We start from the raw sequence: 19,348 nt of genomic DNA on the forward strand, positions 1-19,348 counted from the left end.
AATATCTATTTTGAAGAAGCAATGACGGAAATTAAAAGTTTTAGAGTGGGATTAAAATTCAGCGTGAAAGGATATCAATGATAAGATTCATTGATGACATTCCATTGGAATGAACAGTATAATGAGGACAGAATAAGGATTTAGAGCGAACTGAAGAAAGACGAAAGTAATGAGATGACAAAGAAATGCGATTAGCGATAAACTGAAAAAGAAAATTGGGGACCATGATGTACATGAAGCGAAGGAAATCTGCTAACTTGAAAGTAAAATAACATAGGTCGGACGAAACAAGTGGGACATAAAAAGTAGACTAGCACAAGCAAAGACGGCATTTCTGGCTAAAAGAAGTCAGCTAGTGTTAAACATCGGTGTTGAAGAAGAAATATCTAAGAATGTATGTATGGTTGGTTGGTTGGTTGGTTGGTTGATTGATTGATTTGTGGGAGGGGACCAAACAGCAAGGTCAACGGTCCCATCGGATTAGGGAAGGAAGTGGGCTGTGTCCTTTCAAAGGCACTATCCCGGCGTTTGCCTGAAGCGACTTGCGTAAATCACGGAAACCTAAATCAGGATTACCGGACACGGGTTTGAACCGATATCCTCCCGAATACGAGTCTTGTGTGCTAACCCCTGCGCTATCTCGCTCAGTGAATTTACGTTTGAAGCACAGAAATGTATGGAAGTGTGGAAACCGTGAGAAAAGAAAATATGAGTCTTTTGAGATGCGGTGTTATAGAACTATGTTAAAAATTTGACGGAGTGATGAGAAATGAAGAGGTTATCCGGAGAATCGGCGAGAAGAGCAACCTCTCGGAAAACTATGGAAGGGGCAGTATGGTGAGGGGAAACGTGTTAAGACATCAGAAAATAACCCGTGATACTCGTAGGAACTGTACAGGGTAAAACTGTAGGGGAAGATGAGAAATTGCTAACTATCCAACAAACAACCGAGGGCGTTGGATTCAAGTGTAACTTTGAAATGGTTCAAATGGCTCTAAGCACTATGGGACTAAACATCTGAGGTCATCAGTCCCCTATACTTAGAACTACTTAAACCTAACTAACCTAAGGACATCACACACACATCCACGCCCGATGCACGATTCGACCTGCGACCTGTAGTGCGTTCGCTAAATACGCGCGTGGAATAGTAAAAGTATCTTCGACTGGAATGAGCTGCACACACTCTTCCGGTATTCAAACTCAAACGTCAACCACTGCCGATCCTCGCAGATTTCCATTTCAGTCTTATGGAAAGCCATATGTCATAAATTTTAACGATGCAGCGCCACGAAGTCGGCTTTCTTTTTATAATCACGTGGCGCTTTTCATATTCATATAGTTACGATAGGCCTACGTAAGGAACTCGTACAGAAAAAGAGCATGAGTGTAGCATTTCTACAAACCCAGTCTCAGTTATGCCACGATCTTTTTATTATGAAGAGTCCTCCACTGAGGATCACTCGAATTCATTTTGCTTAAGCTTCCGAATACTGACACTCGCGTGCCCCATCCACAACATTATATCTCAAGAAACTAATGCTAAAGCGGTAAAACACAATCTCCTTCCCAGTTAATCTAATGCTAGAAGACTTCGAATGAAATACTATTGTCTCCATAGAATACACAGATTTTGATGAACGACTTGACGCCTTGCTAACTTACTAGTTTTATGAAATAACGTTCCATTTTAGATATTAATAAAAAGGAACAATTTTGTGACTGATTTGAATCTCTGCCTTAAACGAAAACAATTCAGGAAGTCTGATGAACTAGCTAACTGTTACCTCCTTCCAAATGGTTTTTCTATCCTATCAAGACAGACCGCCAAAATTATTCCTATGCAGCAGAAATTTAGAAAAAATTTTCAAACTTATACGCCATCACCGTCCAGTATAATGTGTGTGACGCGCTTTCGACTTGCGTGGGATTTCTGCGTTTTACAGAGACACCGGGCTTTAAATTGCAATTTTGGTTCTATGTTTGTTCGTTACACATCAGGAACAATGAAGTTGGAGTCCTGACCGCAGGCTTGCTCAGGCAGCCTAAAAGTTAAGTCTATTGATCGTTGGCATCGACAATAAATCTGGGTTCGACTCCTGGTCTGGCATAAATTTTGCTATTCCTACTTAATAATCATTTCTTCTTTAACAGTACCAATTATGTTCATCACGTATGCGGTGCAATAAAAAATAACGGAAATTTCTGAATTTCGTGGATTTTATGCATCCGAATTTCAAAACTTTTTTGTCTAATTTGTACCATGTTCCTGATGTGTGTTTGCATTTTCAGCTGTTTTGAATATTTGGTTTATTGTCGACAGTTAATAGTGCATGCCAGTGTTCGGGGAATTTTTACTTAAGAAAAAGATGGATCAAAGAATTTGCATTAAATTTTGCCTGAAAAATGGAATAACGTGCAGCACCACACTCGAAATATTGTCTGTGGCTTTTTGAGAATCTACCATGCTTAAGACAAGAGTTTACGAGTGGTATAACGGTTTCAAAGAGGGTCGGAGAAGACTTTGAAGACGACTACCGGCCCGGACGCTCTAGTTGATACATTACGTGACGTTTCGGAATGAATTTACTGTCTCACAACCATTATTTTTTTTTTAAATCGTTGTCGTTTAAACTTTTGGCAACAGTACTGAAAAAACTAACTGCGCCGTTCAAAGACAAAGGCGGCCTGCTATCAGAAATCAATAAACTTCGAGTTTCTGAAAGGAACTGCTGGTTAACTTGAAGGCACCAGCGAGGTCATACCTATTCTACGCTCGACCAAGGACGGCGGAAAGATTGCGAATCTCTTCGCCGAGCTCGTTCGGTGTCTTCCATCTTAATGACACCAGCGGTCCCCTTTTTGTTTCAATACTGGGACTCGGAGATCGTCTAACTACAAATTCAAATTTTGGGTTCAATTCTCAAGAACATAGGATTTTTTCTGACATTTATCGCTTCTTTCTCCACTTTTGGACAGTGATTTGTTAATGTAAAAGTTACCAAGCTGAACCTTGGTTAACTGTCCACGTTAAACAATACGTTCCCCTGAAGCTATCTGACCACCTCCAATAGGAGCAGTAAGGTACTTTAGTGTTCAAATCAATCTGTGGGTTTAAAGCAGCTTAAAGTTTTTACATCGCACTGCTGACGTTTACCAAAGCGCATGTTAATCGTAATTTACCTACATATAAGGAGCTATCAAAAGGTTTTCGTTTGCAGGCATCGCTACAGCGTATATGCAACGTAGTGCGACTCCGAAGCGAGTTCATAAGCAGTGGATTAGTGTGGTATTCGTGTCTTTCCCACGTGCATGCGGTAAATGCGGGAACGTGAACTATAGCGACATCATTACCAAGCGCGTCCAAACAGGGCCAACGTGCTCATATTGCTTTCTTGGCTGCCGAAGGACAAACGCCAGTATACAATCATCGGAGAATGAAGAACGTATCTGTCTAAAATCTGTTGTGGAATAGTGCGGTCATAAGGGGCGCTGCTGCTTCATGGTAACACACGTCCCCAAATCGAAAATGTCGTAACGCAGAACCTACGCCATTTCATGTGGGAGGTACTCGAGCACCCGCCATACACTCCTGCTCTCTTCCCCAATGCTATTATCACTGCTTCGGTCCCTTACAAAAGGCCTAGATGGGTCTACGATTCCTATCGGACGTGGATGTGGAGCAGGCAGGTGCGTACCCAACAGGAGACGGTGTTTTACCACACGGGTATCTTCCACCTACTGTGTCGGTGGGATGATTGCCTCAATCATCACGTCGATTTTGCCTGATTGGCGTACGGATTCTGGACGATACGACCTTCGAACAGAAACGTTTTGCTCCACCTTTATACAATAATAGGGTACGTCACAAAACCTGTAGACTAGAATTACACGATTTATTTTGACAGGAGTTAATTGACTGGATCAGTATACCACAATTAACCACGATAGGGAACTTCTGAAGAACTTGTTTTGACAATTTTCTTCAGTTTACGTAAGTTACATTTGATTATAAAGACTGGGTTTTAAATGCACATTCGGAACAGTGCAGGTATGACATATTGAAGATTCTACTGGGAGAGTAAATTTTTTCCCCAAAATGAAAATATAAGGGGGGGGGGGTACAAAAGTCTCTCCGCAGTGCCGTATGATTGTTCGCCTGCCTCGGTTACTTCCCTTCACGTGGACTCTCCCAAAATTTCCACTGTTTCGTTTACCTCACCAGCGTCAGTAGTATCGTTGGTGTGAGTGTTGACGTAAACATTTAAGTTTAGTTCCTTTGTTCTTCTTTTCGTTTTTATCACTGTTAAAATGCTAATCATTTAGGGATGTGTGTTTTTGGTCGAACAAGTGTTCAAAGCTGGCGGTAAGTACACAGTTTCAGTTCCTCAAACATTTAATTCCGTTTTCCCGGAGACAACACTCCCACATCGCGATACTGTGCGACATTTGATTCACAAATTTCGAAGTACGGGTTCTGTGACAGATGCACCGAGAAGTGGTCATCCTAGCGTTTTGTCTGACGATAAACTACTCGATATTTTCGAACAAGTCCGTAAAAAGCTCGCCCTGGATATCGATGTTAGTGTCGGAATGGTTCACACAGCTGTAAGGGAAAACTTAGAACTTTTCCATAAACAAAGTGACTGTCGTGCAAGAACTGAAAAGTACTGATCATGGCAAGAGACTGCATTGTTGTCAATGGTACAAAAATTTCGTTCAACGAAATGGAAGGGATACTCTAAATGAAACGTTTTTCACTGATGAGGCGTGGTTTCATTTATCCGGGTAGATGAACTAGCAAAATTCTCGTATGTGGAGTACTGCAAATCCATTGTGTATTCATGAGGAACCACTTCATTCTGTGAAAATAGGAGTTTGGACTTAACATCTGAGGTCATCAGAACTTAGAACTACTTAAACCTAACTAACCTAAGGGCATCACACACATCCATGCTCGAGGCAGGACTCGAACCTGCGACCGTAGCGAGCAAGCGGTTCCAGACTGAAGCGCCTAGAACAGCTCGGCCACTGTGGCCGACTGCAATTTCTAGACGTCGGATTGTTGGTCCCATATTTTCCAACGGAACAATGAACGAACAACGATACTGCAGTGATAGTCTGTATCCGTTCATAGGAGAACTTATGTTAAGTGAAATACTGAGTGGTTATTTTCAACAGATGGTGCAACCGCGCATACAGCTCGCGTTTATGTGTCACTGCTTGCTAATGTTTTTGGCGATTGCATAATTTCACAGGGACTTTGACCTTCACGATCGCCTGACCTAACACACCACCTGACTTTTTCTTCTGGGGTGCAGCGAAAGCAACTGTCTATAGAAACCGTCCAAAATCCATCGATGAACTGAAAACTCAATATCCACTTTCACTGCTTCTGTTACAGAAGAAATATTACAGCTTGTGTTTGGAAACATGATTAGACGTTTTGAATTGTGTATTCAACAACAGGGGGGGGGGGGGGGCAATTTCAACATTTAATGCGAAAATTTTTAAGTAAAACTAAACATTCAATAAATTAATAACTTGTATTTCACTAGGTTTCATTTTGGTTTTCTCACTGCGGCATACGGCACGCACACTGCGGAGAGTCTTTTTGAACACTCCGTATAATATCCACTACAAGTGGTACTTGCGTGCACATGCGCATCTGCAACATTTCTGTACTGAGAAACAATACCTTTTAGTATACTGGTAGACATGTGCATCAAGAAGTAATGTCTACGCTGACAGTCTACGACATCGTCAACCGTATGCATTATCTAAGAGTTGACAAATGAACCAAATAAGCCAGGTCAAGTTAAGTGTTAGGACTCGAGCTGACATGCTTTTGTGCAACACAACGTAAAGAAAATGATCAACATATAGCTGTTCAGCACTGTAGTTTGTATTGGATGCCGCGCGATGGCGTCGACATGGTTCACAAGAGACACACTTGAGTCGTTGGTGCCGTCTGATATTTCCGGCCAATGGAGAATCTGCGCCTAACGTAAGTTTGCTAGCTTCAGTTTTCCGCTTCCCCTGTCGTCGTGTCTACCCATACAATAAATTATTTAAGACACCATAACCTCTGCTTTTGTAAAGACTCTACTACAACATGTAATTTCTGAAACGCAGCTATCCCAAGTTAACTTATCTGTTACTTTCTCGTTGCGCTGTCTTTTAATAGATATTAAATTACTGTATTACATAATTTATATCGTCTAGTCATTTAAAGTTTGCCCAGAATTTCGTCCCAGTACCATGCATGCTGTTACCTATACAGTTGTTGTTTCAATAGCGTTCAGCTTACGAATTTAGTGCTGTAGAACCGAACTGAACGACACTGAAAACCACGTACATTGAAGTACCTCTAAAGACGATAGCACGGCACTCGAAACAAGCGCTAGGTTTCAGTGTTACACATTCTAAAATAACTTTTGATGGCCTGCATCTGTAAACACAGTTTTTCTTCTAATACATAAACATTTGCTGCAGCTAGTCATGATATTATTTGTTCATCCTGCGCAATACACTTTTCAACAAATAATTCCCGAAACCAAATACGTTTTTGTACTACATCGTCATCTTCAAGGGTTAGTCTTGCCAGGCCTGTCCCATCTTTCAAAGATCTCCAAATTTGTCTTTCCACATTCCACTACATTTGCTTAAGGATATGTAAAGATAATTTTTACATCTATTATCGCCCATTATTTCAACATGATTATACCATTTCAGTAATTTATGGCGATTTAAATGTGATGTTTCTGTGTCTGAACTGCTGCGTGGTCATAATGCAAACAAAGAAAACGCACTCGGAAATGGGTATTATTTCTCGAAAAACGCTGCGCATGGTAAATTGAAGAAGTTAAAATCGTGATATGCAGTAGTAAATATACTGATGTGAAACCAACATTGGTTGTTGAGCATTTAAAAAAAAGAATCAACGCCGTCAGCTGTTCTAAATGGCAGTTTACGATATTATTGTTTCCACGGTATTAAACACTGAATCGAGAATTTTGAAGCTTTTGTAGTCACAGGAGTTTGGTGCGATCGAGAACAGCAGGAAGTTCTCGACATTGGCAGACAGAGGTCCAGCTCAGTTACCGGATAATTTCCCGGACGACTTTTTCAAAATCTGTAGTTCTCTCATCTGGCCTTCTTACACAATCACTTCTTTGTAGTTTAACAAAGAGATCACTTGACACAGTGACCACTGTTTTACTCCGATGTTCTCCATTCCACCACAGCCAATAACGACCCACATCGTCACTTCTGTAACATGTGACACTTCAGTAGATGGATCACTCCTACTCACTAACGTCACTTTGAAGTGGAACGTTTGACAAGCACTGGCGGACCCGTATTTCGTTAACTGTCATATTATGGTCGATTTCTTGCACGAGCATCACTTGTCTTTTAAAGTTCCACAGTTGGTAACTAATGTCCCCGCGCCAAAGGTCGCAGCAACTCGAAGGCGTGTCAGCTGGTGCTGACCCCGCAGTTTGAACTACCAACACTGACACGCTACGAGACGGCTGATGTTTGCCGCCGAAACTTTGCTAGTCGTGTTGCGCATATGCACAGTGCTCTATCCTCTCCCCGTACCACTCGCACATCTGATAGCAGACGTGGTGCGACCATAGGAGAGGCGTTTTCTTTCCGATGAGCATCTGATGATGAAGGCGTGCGACGGTAAAAATTTACTAGGAAAGGAGCAGATTTTACGTGCCACCAGGCAAAGTTTGATGCGTCTGAGACGGCAGAGGTTCTTGGAATGCCTTAAAACTCACCACGGTTTGGTACGGGAAGCCTGTGTGTAGGTGGGCACAAGCATTCCTCAATCGAGCGAGTCTCTCGCGCCCACGCGCACCGGGCAGCGGATAAGGAAGCGCGGGCTGGCGGCCTGCGAGCAGCTATCGCGACACCGACCTGCGCGCCGCCGGGCAGCCATCCAATGAAAACCGCGGCCGCGCACACCAAACGCGACGACGCTCGCGCGCAACTTGCTGGCCCCGCACGCCGGGGCGGTGGTAGGAGTAGGAGCAGAGCAGGAGTAGGAGTAGGAGGGCAGGAGTAGCGAGGCGGCGGGGCAGGGCGGAGCGGAGCGGCAGGGAATTTTTAATAACAGCGCCGCCAGGGGAGGGGCGGCGGCGGAGGGGAAGGGGAGGGGCAACGGCTGCGGGCCCCGGGCTCGCGCCGGCCCGCCTCCGGCGCCGTGATTGGTGAGTCCAATATCGCGCGCGTCGCCGCCATCAGCACATTGTCCGCACGTGCGACACCGCCGCTGCGCGGCGCGGCGACACGGTACACGTGTGCCCCGCGAAGCCGCCACCTGCGCTGGCCGCCCGCTACTAAAGGACCCAAGTTAACAACAAAGTGCCAGCCCCCATAGCAGGTGGGCACGCCACTTTTATTTAGTTTCTCGTCATAAGGCCAAACGAACGCTGACGGATCAAGTTCAGCGTTGCCACCCTCACTATGCTCTAGAATATTTTGTCTCTACAAAATTCTGCAGGACACACTGTTAACATTCAACGAAACTAACATCGATAAAAATTTTAAAAAATGTCTTACCAACTATTTAACGTACCTAGTGTGCAGAACGAAAATCACCACATTTCTTTTTACAGCTAAATTTATACACCCCCACCACCAAACGCTGTGTGGCGGAGGGTACCTTTTGCACCGCTCTAACTAAACATGCAGCACGTTTCTCTTCCAGTCGCAAATAGTGTGCGGAAGAGCGATTGTAAGCTCGAATACCCCTAAGTGATAATTTATTGAAACCCTCAGCTGCAGACAGGTGTCGTTCATATACCTCGATGGGGACAGCTGAAAATGTGTGCCCTCACCGGGATTCGTACCCGGGATCTCCTACTTACATGGCAGACGCTCTATCATTTATTTTTCTTTTCAAAGGTGTAGTAGGTCTGGAGCGAGAGTATGCAGGAGTAGTACTTTGAGGCCTGGCCACGATGTCCCCGTCTCCTGACATGATAAGGGAGAGGCAGCGGGAAGGAAACATTTTACATGTATGTAATTTTTTTTTATTATGACCAATATTATTTGATTTATTCATTTTATTTTCATGGCCCAAAAGAAAAATCATATATGAAAAAGAAAGGAAAAAAAATATAGGGCCGAAGTGACATACTCGTCACTTCACTGGGAGTAATATCCTTTCCCTCGAAACAACGTAAGCCTGGGTCTCCTCACCGCTTCGGAGGGGTTATGAAACATGCTGCCTAGAAAGTTCGCAAAATGCGTTTTATATTTAGAGTGGCGTCGGATGATTTCGTGTTGTTCTAGTAGATACTGCCAATAGTCCATGATCGATGTCAAGGTATTTTTAAAAATGGTTCAAATGGTTCAGAGCACTATGGGACTTAACTTCTGCGGTCATCAGTCCCCTAGAACTTAGAACTACTTAAACCTAACTAACCTAAGGACATCACACACATCTATGTCCGAGGCAGGATTCGAACCTGCGACCTTAGCAGTTGCGCGGTTCCAAACTGAAACGCCTAGAACCGCTCGGCCACCAGGGCCGGCATTCTGAGCCACAGAGGACACAGATGAATAGCACGACTGCAGGGACTTATCCCTTGCCCGCTTCCCGTGAGACCCACATTCCCAACTGTCCACATTCTACACACGTAATGTACCTAACAGATATTTGCCCATCCACTCATTACTCGCGCACACTAAGGTGACGATCCCGTAAGAGTTCGGGTAACCTGTGCACATTCGCACAGACGATGGTCAATGGCTTGGTAGCCTGTAACTATATATATGAAAATAGTAACTGTTCTCGAAAGAACAGATACCATTGATGGCCGCGCAGCTGCTCTAGAATAAATGATAATTAATTGAAACCCTCAGCTCCCGACAGGTATAGTTTATAACAACACCACCTGTCGGCAGCTGAGGGTTCAATTAACTATCATTTATTAGCTAGAGAAGCTGCACGGTCATCAATTTGTATCTGTTCTTTCAGGAACAGATACTATATTATATATCGAATACCTCTAATTTCGCCGTCATGCTCTTTTCGCGTGATGTTCAAAGCAAAAACAATATACTGGATGTGTCATCTAGAAACGTTCACCTCGAAATTTAAACACTAAATCACACCGCAATGCGTGACGCCTCTTTTGTAGCATCTGCCACTGGGATTGGTTGAACATCTTCGTGACTCTTTCGCGCTTAACTAAACGTACCTCTCACGAAATGCGCTGCTCCTCTTCGATCTCGTCCATTTCATCAATCAGTTTTATCTGATGCTGGTCCCAGACTGTTTTCTAAATTGCACATTTCGTGGGTGAACTATATTTCCTCACGATTCTTCAAATGAATCTGTCCGATATCTAACCATCCTACAATTGATTTTGCGCGATCGTTCCGCGTTAAATAGCTTTGCATGCATACTCTTTTATACCTGACTATCAATATCCGTTAGCAACAATATGCTATGTCCTATCTGGTAGTGGCTTTGATGTCAGTTACAAACTTGGTTTTCGATTTCGTACGATAGCTTTCTATTTGACTATACGACGGCGCTAATTTGTATAAACAACTGTGGAAGTATAGAAAGTTTGAGATAAAATGTTCGTCCAAGCATGCGACCAATATTTATTTGTAGTGGAAAACAGCTGCTTGCAATTGATGCAAGATATACTTCAGATACACAGGCGTGCATGTTACTGTGTCTTATTCTAGAATAAAACTCCAACGTTCGCTGCCGTTGGATAATTGGCAGGATGAAGACCATCAGAGAGATTATGAGGTACGCTATTAGAATCATAACAAATTTTCAGCCCACCGGAAAATATGATAACAATCCTTTAGGAACCAAACTGAAACTGCTGGAAGAATGGCAATGCTATTACCATGCTGCTAGATACATTTTCAGAACCGCTACCACGACAATTATTCTGCCTCAATCGTATAACTCGCTTAGCGAATATAAAACTAAGCTACGAGATCTACCACTCGTATTTCGATTCAGCGACGCTAATATTTCCTTCGCTCAATACACGAATGTGGCGGGAGTGGATAATAGTAGCATGCCACGCACTGAAGATTGGTTTACAGAGTACTTGGGTCAACGTAGGTCACGCATAGGCCAAAGCTCTTCCCGGTAATAGAATAACCCTGCGTCCCTTCTTTTCTGATAGATGTAAATTACAATGCAACATATGACTTGCATTCGCGGCCCTGGCATCTGTTTGTATTGAGGCAGTCCGCCCACGTGATTCAAATAATTAAAATAATCTCGCGTATCTGTATACATGCTGAATACGTCGACAGGTAGACAGATACGAAATATGAGCAGTACTGAATCTTAGGCCTAATACCACGTGCATTAACAATTCTTTTAAGGATATTTCTCAGGAAAGTTGAAAAATGGCAGAGGCTAGGCAAAGCGAAGCTCGGTTGGATTCAGGAGATTAAGAACAAGAGAGGCGTTTCGGGCACTGAAGATTCTGATCACAAAGTAATTACAGAAAAATAAATCTACTTATGTTGCCTTTGTGGACCTGGAAAACGCATCTGATTATGTTATCTGGCAAGAGACGTCGGAGAACAGGTCTAAAATAGAAGAAATACTGATGATAGCCAGCTTCTAGATAAAGAACTGGCCCTTATTACGAATTTTCATAAAGAATGAGAAGCAAAAATTAAAACAGGTGAGAGATATGGACGTAATTTCGCTCCTCTTAGATTCAATCCAGGAAGCTATAGACGAAGTTCGTGAAACTACTGACGTGGGGTTCAAAATTAATAGACAGAAGATAGTCACTGTGCGATACCCAGAAGATGATATTGCTCTGGTGAAGGAGACGAAAGGAGGTCTAGAGAAGGTCTTTAGCAAAATGGAAACAATTTACTGTAAACAGTATTGCATTTAAATAAACAAGATATAGACTAAAGGAATGGTACGCAGTACTGAAGAAGAATATGAACCCTCCACCACACACACACACACACACACACACACACACACACACACACATTAATCCACATGCTGCTGCTACTGCTGATGAAGATGATAATGATGCATGTGAAGAACCCCACACATGGAATTCTAACAGCAAAGTAATGCAATCATGGCATTTATCTTGTTTCAACGAATTTCCTGGGGTATATACATATCTCTTATGCACATGTAAATGGCCAGAATATGGAAGAAGTAGCAGCTGTTCTGTAGGTTCTGGATTTTAGTCCTACTCAAGTACACGAAGAATTTTAATCAAAGATTATAAATTGTCTGGTATGTTTATGTTAAAGTGATAATGGAAGAAATGTTTCGTTCGCTATTGTTCTCCGCCAGTAAGACCGCAAATATAGGCAAATTTATCAATTGTGATACCAAAACTTGTGAGACACTTATGTCCTACTTATCGTGAGCAGTCGTCTTAATCATCAAAACCACCTGAACACCACTGCGGCACCAACTAAAAAATTCAGTGTCACTGACCTTTGATAACTATTATTTACGGACGCCACAGCCAATGGAATACATGACAATAGTGGTACTGAGGAACAGAGGTAATAAGCTGGTTTCTTTGGTTTAAGTGTTTACATAAATGTCAGTGGACAATTTTAAGTTTATATTTCTACTTGAGCTACGTAGAAAATCTGCCAGATCGGATTTCTAGTACGTGATGCGCCCTCCTGGCTGGTAAGAAGCAACTCTGTTCCGAAGCTAATGCCGAAAAATGTGTACTGTGCCACGACAAATGTGGAATACCATGAATTGTCTCGTTTCCTTTGGTCAATATATGAATATTCAATTACTACGAAGTGGCACGAACACAAATGTTAGTTCCTCAGTCAGATGACACACCTCAACCATCTTCCTTAATGTCTTCAAATTGATTATTTTCGTTGTGATATTGGCAAAAATTGATTGTTTTCGTTGTTACATTAGTTTATGCCTTCAAAGCAAATTTTACACATCTCACAGGTGCATTTACGATCACAGGTTGTCACCACGATTAATTTTAAGTGGTCGTTCGCCTCCAAATCGCTCCACAGACATATTCCTAAGTATTTTATGGGAGTAACTGCTTTCGGTAATTGTTCTGCAATCGTTTAATCATGCAATAAAGGTTCTAACTATCTGTGTATTCTCAACACTTCCTACCGAAATCACTGAAACCTATTTTGCAAATTCTTCTACAGAATACTTCTGCAAAATGGGGAAGTCAAATCCAGTTGTTACAAACTGTCGATGCGTATTGAGTACTTTCAGATATGTATAATGCAGTTCGTTTGTCAATTGTACGTTAGTTCATCAGAATACTGAATCATGTTAACGTCCTACATTTCCCAATATAATAAGCGTTACATTGCGTACACGCAAATATTTGCAACAGAAACGTTGATAGCGCCACTAATTTTACACCGAACGTGATTTATATCGTATGTGATACACGAACAGGCATCAGATCACGACGCGAAGATTCTATTGGATGGAGATCGCAGAACAGCTGGCAGTTTTCATTAATTACGTAAGTGACCTCTATTAATGTAAACGAAATAGTAGTGCGTCAGATCTAAAGCAGCTGCTAGCGCGACAGAATAGGATGCAAGTACAATTATAAGGAAAAACAGGAAGATCGCCATGTTTAGCGCTCGCAGATGTTAACAACGCTCTACCGTACCAGCGGCATTACGCATTCAAGCCAAAATTACGAGATTAGTAGTGCACAACTTAAATAATAGTAGCTATCTAGCACCTGTAACAAAAATAGACCACAATCGAAAAATTGCCACTGTTCACTACTTTTAATCATAAAGTAAGTATTATTGCGGATATCCACATCCGTGCTCGCATTTATCAGCAAAGTCAACATATCTGTCGAGACTGGACGATACATCCGCATCCTCAGTGAGCTTTAAATCCACAAATCAGAGCCTTAGAATGTATTCCGAACTTAAATCTAATAAGGTATCCCTAACGGATTACCCCCTCCACATCAACCAGCGTGGATTCCGAAAACAACGAGGCCTCGATCATGTAAAACCCAACGCGCACTTTTCTCACATGTCATCTTGAAAGCAGTGGATCAAGGTAGTCGAGTAGATGCAGTGTTTCTTGACTTTGAAAAGGTATTTGACTCAATACCAAGCATAACGCTTTTCACCGAAAGTACGATCGTATGGGGTATTACGCGAAATATGTATCTGGGTTGAGAATTTCTTGGCGGGGGAGTGTATTGGGATCCTTGCTGTTTATGCTGTAATATTAATGACCATGCAGACAACATTATAGCATCCTCACATTGTTCACTAACGACGCAGTTATCTGCAATGAAACACTGTCTGCAGAAAGCTGTACAAATATTCAGTCGATCCTAATAAGACTTCCAAGTGGTACAAAGATGGCAACTTGCTGTAAATGTTCAGAAATGTGAAATTGTGCACCTTACATAACTAGGAAATCAATTAGTCACAGCCGGAATGTATCAATAGAATATACATGAACAGAATGGTCAAAAAAGCACAAATAGCTGATACAATTGAAAGTACCCCGTGCCATGCACTTCACAGTCGTCTGCAGAGTGTGGCTCTAGAAGAAAACCTTCATCGATCCTCTGTCGTCAGAGTACAATACTTGTAAAAATCCGTCGAACATCACGGAAATATCTGCTATCACCTCCCTCGAGCACCAGTATTTGGTAAAATGTTTCTCAAAAGCTGAGGAAGTAATTAATGATCTGATCGCTCACGTATCCGGACATTAATTCTGAAAGTAGCGGCTGTAAGCGTCGAATCGATTGTGGACAAGTAAATGTGAGGCGCAGCAGTTGAAGTCTAGCTTCAGTAAACACCAAGAGCGCTAATGCGAGCTATAGTAACTGTCAAATAACTGAACACGAGCCAGTAAATTTAGCCAGAGGTCGTGTTATTAATATTTTTGTTAATTTACTGCTAACATTAACAGTGGTGTTAAACGACCCGGAAGAAGCACACACGGTTCAGTGAAATTCTCAAAGGTCATATATTCTAGATAGCTGATGATTTCTTTTCGCCAAGTTACCCTACAACTACGAGGGGCAGTCAAACGAAAACGTGACAATTGGAAAAAAAGTAAAATGTTTGTGGTTGTCATGATTGTACCGAGGCGTGCATCACTTCGTCCGAAACATGTGGGCGGGCCCATATGTTGCCAAGGTCGTTTGAACTGCTCTGCATAAGTTTCGCTGAGCAGCTCTTACACATCCTTCACACGGTTCCGATCTCTCCCCATGCGATTTCCAAATTTTTGAAGCCCTGAATAAAGATATTCGTGGCCATCGGTTTGCTTCGGACGAGGACTAGCACGCCTGGGTAAGATCGTGGTTCCATAGGCTACCGCCAACATTTTTCCATGAAGGCACTGACCCTCTTGTCCCACAGTGAGATAGCTGTATTAACTGCGCTGTCGATTACTTTTGAAATAATAAATAGTTTACCTACTTCTTTTCCTTCCGTCTCGTATTCGTTTGTTTGCCCCTTATAACACACCTCCGACGCCATGCGCTTTAGCGGAGTTACCACAACTCTTCGAAATCGCCTCGCAAGAGTTTAGATAAATGGGAAATTCACTATTTCCACGAAGATCCTCTTATTTTAGGCTTGTCTCCTAATCTCTTTGTTGTGCGCATCGGAAACTGACTACTTTTCATAAACAAGAGCGCCACATAAAAGAGAGCCGCAGATTTATGCGGTGCTTGTGGTTCATCGGATAGACCAGAACTGGCTGAACTCTTGCGTTCCATCTGTCTTGGGTTTCTTGAAAAGGCATCCTAATACTATGTGAAATTTCTGGACACAGTCCTCAGTGAAGTAAGAGTGTACCTATAACCACACAGTGGAAATTTTAAATCCTGCGAGTACGTCGTGTTTTCCCGCTGCAGACATCGCTATAAAGAGACTTTGGACCAGGAATCAACCGGACAAAACATGCACTACGAAGTCAAACGCCCACTTCAACGTGTCGGTAACAAGATAGAGAATAACCAAAACGAAGGAAGACAGCGCTTGTAGGACAAACTCCAGTTACCCTAAACGATACATGACGAAATGCACATTCACGTTCCAGTACATATATGGAGCGACTTTTATTCCGACGTTAAGAAATTATACTAATTATTTTTATTTTTTGTCCTGTTTAATTGCAGTAATGTAGATACTATCATTGACGAGCCAGAACATAATGACCCTGTCCAGCGCGAGATCGAAGGCCGCTTGGTAACGTTGCTGTAAAGAAAATTTAAAAAAAAAGCGGAGTAGAGGTGATTGGAGATTCATTCAAGCAAACAATAATGGCCCGTAAAGGAGAAATCCACTGACGTTGCGGCTTTAAGAAAGAGTAGATTATTATGGACCGGCGTCTGGAAACGGACATCTCGGAAATTGCCGGCTTTAAGAAAGAGTAGATTATTATGGACCGGCGTCTGGAAACGGACATCTCGGAAATTGCGAAGCTTTTCGGCTGTTCGCGTGCTACTGTCGTGAGCATCTATGGAGAATGTTGAAGGACGATGACGCCACGATTAGCCGACAAGATGTTGGAGGTCCACGCCTCATCATACAATGCACAGGTCGGAGGCTTGCCCGCTCTGTGAAGTAGGATGGACGCTGGTCTGTTGCAAATCTGAAACTGAGTACACTGCTGGGTCAACTAAAAGTTTTTGGAGTACATCGTTCGGCAGACACTGTTGTACCTGGAGCTCTGCAGCAGACGACCCCTACGTGATCACCCGTTGAGGCAACACAATCATTGACTAAGAGTGCCGTAAGCATTGGATTACTGTTATTGGACTGTGGATCAATAGGAACCTTTCGCCTGTCGTCAAGTTTCTTGTCGCACCAGGTATGGTCATGTCCGCATGTGGTGCCATCCACAGCAACGGCTGCTCGAGAAATGCCTTGCGCCACGAATGAAGGCCGGTGTGGAAAATATTACACCATGGGAGACATTCACCTGGGCCTCCGTTGTTGAAAATAATTGCAGGAACCATGATTTTTTGTGGGCCATCTACATCCCCTCACGTTTAATGTCTTTCCCGACGTCGACAGCATCTTCCAGCAGGACAGCTGTCCACGTCACAAGCCTCAATCGTACTACAGTGATTTGATTAACATGACAGTGAATTCACATTTATCCAATATTTGTTTAATCGATATGTATTAACATGGACAATAAAACATCAGTATTCCAGCAGCGACTGACTAGCGCTGCATGGTGGTAGTGGTAAGCGCGAGCCGGGGCGGCGCGCGAGTCACTGCATTACTGGTTATTTTGTCTATTGTACTGTCAATAGGTATCAATAAAACTAATCGCCGTGAAAAATTGCTGAGAGAACTTCAAAATAATTCTTCATTGAGAAAATTTTCAAGTCTTTATAAGATTTTATAGCACTCATTCCTTCCATAACCCATTGTCTTCTTCTTCTTCTTCTTCTTCTTCTTCTTCAAGGAGTAGGCGACTGGTCTTTATTTTCGTCGGTTCTATATTGTTTTAAAAATATTCGGTTTTATCGGTATATCATTATTTCTAAACCTATCGGCTCTCGTGCAATTTTTCACGTATCTCATTACTCTCGTTTCTGATACCTGTACCTTACCAACATATTTAGTACCCGATACCCAAGAATCAGAGCCATAGAGAAAAACTGGCACTGTGATCACTTTATACAATTTCATTCTTCTTTCTCTTCTTGTTTTCGGATTGTACCACTACGGTCGGGTACTTACTAAATTTGTGAAAGATATCACGGCCAAGCCGTAAGTCAAGTGACAGCCAAGGTATTGCAACTGAGACACATGTTCAACACATGTATTATCTAGAGTTAGTTGACCTGTAGTGGCATGTAGTGCTGCGTTTTGCAGCTGGACGAGTTAACCTGTCAAGAACAATCCGCTCTACGTCGGGAACTCCTGTAGCTGTCTTTGGGCGCCTCTAGGTACATCACCCGATCCATTTATAACGTGTGTTTTAGCGTGGCAAGCTCTGCAGTGAGCGGAAATTCGTTGTATCTTGTTATTTAATATGATCAAAGAGCTTTTCCGTCAAATACAGTGTATGATTTCAGTGAAAACAGGGAAGGGCAGTAAGTCCTCTCGCACTATACATTCCTAACTTTAGGGCACAGACTCTGGAAAAAGAAGCCTGCAAATGAACAATTGCGTAAAGCTTTCTTTGATGTATTATTTTAATTTCTGGACTTGCTTTGAGCGTCCACTCCCTGTTCATATTATCTATGTAAATACTCGTAATGTAGGGGATAATTTATAGGGTTGGCATTTTCCGAAAGTTTCATTCTGTATTTGATAAAAGTCTGTGTGTGATAAAAGTAATATGTTCAGCGGCATTAACATAGACATTTCTGTGGACATGGTGGATTGATTCCACGTTAAGTATTTCAGACTGTTCAAGTTCTAATAAATACCTCCTCCAGAAGTAAATATAGGATTGCCAGGACCCACTACAGTACCATCGCGAGTGGCTCAAGTATTTTGTCGTCCGACGTTACAGTTTTTGTAATCACTGAATGAGAGGCGTGACGCAAGGTGAAATTATATTCTTCTTTCAATCAGTATTTGCAAGTAAAATACGTTGTCTATGTATGATCGACTGTTCATTAACGCAGCTTGTTCTTCAAGTAACAGTAAAATATATGTATAACTTGGATGTGGATAAGTGTAAATCACGCTGTAGCATTTCTCCAAGAGGAGGCCTAAGTGGTGGTATAAAAAGAATGAGCGCAACGGATGAACAGTTTAGCATGGCTTCTATTGCTCATTTTCAACATCGGCGGCTAGCCCAAACTACCGCGAAAGAACACACCTGATGCACTGAAAATGTGCAAGATTCTGCGCGTTGCTCAATGGGAAACGAGCCTCTCGCACTCACTAACTACAGCCTGGGAGCCGTGTCAAGGACTACCAGCTCTCTCTGCAGCTGTTGGTTCGCAACAGCTCACAAATCACGACCGGCGGAATCGCCATCAAAACTGCCAAAGGAAATTTATGAGTTTACTGTGACCAATCTATAGTCCCTTGTAATCTGCGTAAATATATCGAATTTTTTTCAAAGCGAGTTGCTGGTAGTCGTTTCAGCTAATTTCACGAAACCTACAGTTTTTTTTCTATTTTCATTTGCAATTGATTTCAGTTATATAGTAAGCCCCAAGGAATCTGAAACCAAGACAGCTTAAGGGAGGGAGATATAAAGAGCAGGTGGGGGCTCTTCTTACGCTCTTGACTGGAGCATGTGCATATAGCGATACTGCGTTCAACGTAATGTCTGTAAGTTCGTATCATATGAGGAGTGATCGGATGAAAATTCCGA

The 19,348-nt window shown here is 42.4% G+C and overlaps 1 protein-coding gene across 2 annotated transcripts in view; it reads right to left on the reverse strand.

Moving 5' to 3' along the window:
* The window catches only part of LOC126285449 (homeobox protein PKNOX1-like), a 656,766-nt gene that overhangs the window by 473,440 nt on the left and 163,978 nt on the right, over positions 1–19,348 (reverse strand). The window contains exon 1 of one of the 2 annotated variants that reach the window (XM_049984836.1): positions 7,791–7,975. The exons of the other annotated variant lie outside the window; for it this stretch is intronic. The gene's annotated coding sequence lies outside the window, so the exon portion shown is untranslated. Of the gene's footprint in view, positions 1–7,790; positions 7,976–19,348 lie in introns of those variants that run through there. 2 annotated transcript variants of the gene reach the window in all.

The sequence above is a fragment of the Schistocerca gregaria genome, chromosome 8, assembly GCF_023897955.1.
Source record: "Schistocerca gregaria isolate iqSchGreg1 chromosome 8, iqSchGreg1.2, whole genome shotgun sequence".
Classification (NCBI taxonomy): Eukaryota; Metazoa; Arthropoda; class Insecta; order Orthoptera; family Acrididae; genus Schistocerca; species Schistocerca gregaria.